The sequence below is a fragment of the Myotis brandtii genome, unplaced genomic scaffold (assembly GCF_000412655.1).
Source record: "Myotis brandtii unplaced genomic scaffold, ASM41265v1 scaffold502, whole genome shotgun sequence".
NCBI classification, from domain to species: domain Eukaryota; kingdom Metazoa; phylum Chordata; class Mammalia; order Chiroptera; family Vespertilionidae; genus Myotis; species Myotis brandtii.
Window position 1 is genome coordinate 479,021 of NW_005369142.1, and position 4,612 is coordinate 483,632.

The following is a 4,612-nucleotide window of genomic DNA, read 5'->3' on the forward strand; positions in this document are numbered from 1 at the left end:
CAAAGAAGCATCGATCAGACTGTCAAACCTCAGAGGGAAGGTATGGGAGGGGGGGGCAGGGGGAGACATCAACCAAAGGACTTATATGCAAGCATATAGGCCTAACCAATGGACACAGACAACAGGGGGGTGAGGGTATGAGTGGGGGGGTGGGGGGTAATGTGTGCATAAGGACACACATGTAATAACTTAATCAATAAAAAAATTTTTAAAAGGAAGAAAATATTACTGTAGACTTATTCATTTATTAAATAAACCTGAATTAAAATGTGGCATGCATTCCAATAAAGGAATAAACAAAAATATTTTAATGTTTGTTGGTAATGTAGCCAATATATTGTATAACTTGAATTTTGACAGAAAACAGACATCTCTTGATTATCTGCAAAAGTGTAGATTTTTATACAGTGACAATCATGCCTTCACTCACTGAAAATGCTTACTTCACATGAGGTCCATGAAAGGCAAGGTGAGGTTGAAGCAGACTAAAATTTTCATCAATCAAGTAACTACTCCAATCCTTGATACCAGTGATTTTGAATGAGATTATAAATGGACAATACAGGATATTTTTATATTGAATTTGAATCTTCATTTTTAATTATTTTATTAAATATTTGATGTTGTGGAAGAAGGAATAATCTGTTATAATAAATTGGATTAGGAGAGAGACCAAGATGGAGGCATAGGTAAACACCGCAGACTGCTGCCGCAAACAACCACTTCAAAAATACAACTAAAAGACGGAACGGACATCACCCAGAACCGCAGGAAGGCTGGCTGAGGAGAGACTCTTCAACTAGAAGGAAAAATAACAGCACACCGAGGCTCAGAGGAGGCGCAGTGTGGAAAAAACTCAGGTGCGGAGGTGCGCGCGCAAAGCGGGCTGGTGGCTGAGAGCGCGGTTGTCGTTTTCGGTCAGGGGGGAGTCTCAGACTCTGAGCTCCAGATACGGGCGAATCGCTGGGGACTCGGACCCAAACGGGAGAAGCGGGAGTGTCTGGCATCAGTTGGAAGGCAGCTTTCCCTCCGAGGTTTGCAGCGGTTCCGGGGGTTCTGAGAAGCAGAGCCTCTGGGAACAGGACTGAGGGCACCATAACGGCTCCCTCCGCCCGCCCTGTTGAGCCCGCCCCGCCCAAGCCCTGCGCAGAGCCATTTGCCAGATCGCCTCAGGCAAAGGCTAGATTAGCACCTCCCCAGAGGACAGAAGTTTTCCGCGGCAGACACAGCTGATTCACACAGCCAGTCGGCCTGGTGGTCAAATCCCTCTAGTATTAACTACAACAATCAAGGCTCAACTAGAACAAGACTGCGCACAAAGACCACAAGGGGGTGCACCAAGAAAGCATAAAAAATGCGGAGACAATAAATTGGATTAATAGAAGTAATCTCTTCCAGTGTTTTAGGGAAAAGAGTTAATGGGATATTTGAACTTTTTAGATAATATCATTATTCTCACTTTTAGTTTGGTTAAGAATGATGAACTATTCCCAATATGGACGCCCTCTTCTACTGTGCTTAACCAGGTGAATTAGAAAAGTAAAATCTTAGACATCTCTCATAGCAATATGTTTACAGATACATCTCCTAGACCTAGGGCAAAGGAAACTACGGGGAAAAAAATCAAATGGGACTACATCAAAATAAAAATTTTCTGCACAGCAAAAGAAACCATGAACAAAATGAAAAGACAGCCCACTGCATGGGCAAACATATTTGGCAATGATACATCTGATAACGGGTTAATTTCCAAAATCTAAAAAGAACTTATAAAACTTAACAAATGGGAGACAAACAATCCAATTAAAAAACGGGCAAAGGACCTAAATAGACACTTCTCCAAAGTGGAAATATAGAAGGCCAAGTGATATATGAAAAACTGCTCAAAGTCACTAATCATCCAAGAGATGGAAATTAAAACAACAATGAAGTATCACCTCATATCTGTCAGAATGGTTATCATCAATAAATCAACAAATGACAAGTGCTGGTGAGGATGTAGAGAAAAAGGAACTCTTGTACATTTCTGGTTGGAATGCAGACTGGTGCAGCCTCTGTAGAAAACAGTATCGAGTTTCCTAAGAAAAATTAAAAATGAAACTCCCATTTGACCCATTCATCCCACTTCTAGGAATATATCTTAAGAAACACCAATTTGAAGAATAAATGCACCCTTATGTTCATAGCAGTGCAATTTACAATAGCTAAGATTTGGAAACATCCGAAGTGCCCATCAGTAGATGAATGGATGAAAAAGCTCTGGCATTTACACCATGAAATACTGTGCAGCTGTAAAAAACAAAGAACTCTTACCTTTTGCAACAGCATGGATGGATCTGGAGAATATTTTGCTAAGCAAAATAAGTCAGTCAGAGAAAGATAAGTATCACATACACTTACCATGTGGTATCTAGTGAACAATATAAATTGATAAACAAAATAGATCCAGAAACATAGAAGCATGGAACAGACTGATGAATTTCAGATGGAAGGGGGGATGGGAGTAGGAGGAGAGAGATTAACTGGGGAACTTATATGCATATATGCATAGCCCATGGACACAGACAAGTGTGAAGGCATGGGAGGGGAAGGTGCAGGATGGAGGGGGTCAATGGGGGAAAAATGGGGGATATCTGTAATACATTCAACAATAAAGATAAAATTTTTAAAAACAATAAATTTTTAAAGAAAAATAATAATATATTGAGTAAATGAAAAAAAGAAAGAAAAGTAGGGTGTACTACTTCAATCCAAATCAAAAAGAGTCAAAATATCCCAATTACCATTAGAAATACTGATGAGGACATAGAAAAGAATAGTAAATCCAAGGACAGTCTCATAGAATAATGATAAATAGTTTTCTAAATTTACTTTCAAATATAGAGTAATTATAATCATGCAATACATTCCAAGCTTGAACATGAAGTTGCTGTCAGAATCTGCCTCAGGGTATATCATTCATTTGTAGTGAAGAGTACACATAATTTATATAATAAAAGCCTAATATGCTGTGTCCAGTTGTCAGTTGTCGGTTCAACCAATCAAAGCATAATATGCTAATGATATGCTAAGACCACTCTCAACTGTTTGCTATGACTTGCACTGACCACCAGAGGGCAGACAGTCGATTGTTTGACCAGTCGCTATGACGTGCACTGACCACTAGGGAGCAGATGCTCCGACCAGTAGGTTAGGTTGCTGCTGGGGTCCGACAGATCGGGACTGAGTGAGACAGGCTGGACACACCCTGGAGCCCGCCCAAGGTCCCTCCCTAGTTTGCCAACATCCCAGATTCCTCCCCAGCCCCAATCGTGCACTGATGGTGTCCCTCGCCCTGGCCTGCACTCTCTTTCAATCCAGGACCCCTTGGGGGATGTTGGAGAGCTGGTTTCGGTCTGATCCTGCAGGCCAAGCCAATGGACCCCACTGGTGCACGAATTCGTGCACCGGGCATCTAGTTGGAAATAATTTGACACTCTACAAATAGACAAAATTGAACCAACTGGTACATTCCCAGAGAAATTGCACTCAATCATAACACATATTTTTAATTTATTTATTGTCCAAAGTTTTACATATGTCTCCTTTTTCCCACTTGATCCCCCACCCCGAAAGCTATTCCCACCCCAGGCAAGCCCCCACAACCCCAGTGTCTGTGTCCATTGGTTACAGTAATATGCGTGCATACAAGTCCTTTGGTTGCTCTCTAACCCCGCCCCCCCTTGCCATTTGTCTCTGGATATATTCTAGTTCATCAAATTATGTTGATCATTATATCCCACATATGAGTGAGATCATGTGATATTTATCTTTCTCCCACTGGCTTATTTCGCTTAGCATAATGCTCTCCAGTTCCATTCATGCTGTTGCAAATGGTAAAAGTTCCTTCTTTTTTATAGCGGCATAGTATTCCACTATGTAAATGTACTACCACAGTTTAATCCAGTCATCTGCTGATGGGCACTTAGGCTGTTTCCAAATCTTAGCTATTGTAAATTGTGCTGCTATGAACATAGGGGGGGTTATATCCTTTCTGATGGGTGTTTCTGGTTTCTTGGGATATATTCCTAGAATTGGGATTACTGGGTCAAACGGGAGTTCCATTTTTAGTTTTTTGAGGAAACTCCATACTGTCTTTCACAGTGGCTGCACCAGTCTGCATTCCCACCAGCAGTGAAGGAGGGTTCCTTTTTCTCCACAACCTTGCCAGCACTAGTCATTTGTTGATTTGTTGATGACAGCCATTCTGACAGGTGTGAGATGGTACCTCATTGTTGTTTTGATTTGCATCTCTCAGATGATTAGTGACTTAGAGCATGTTTTCATATGTCTCTCGGCCTTCTGTATGTCCTCTTTCAAAAAGTGTCTATTTAGGTCCTTTGCCCATTTTTTGATTGGATCGTTTATCTTCCTTTTGTTAAGTTATATGAGTTCTCTGTAAATTTTGGAGATTAAACCCTATCAGAGACAGCATTGGCAAATATGTTCTCCCATGCAGTGGGCTTTCTTGTTGTTTTGTTGATGGTTTCTTTTGCTGTGAAGAAGCTTTTTATTTTGATGTAGTCCCATTTGTTTATTTTCTCTTTAGTTTCCATTGCCCTAGGAGCTGTGT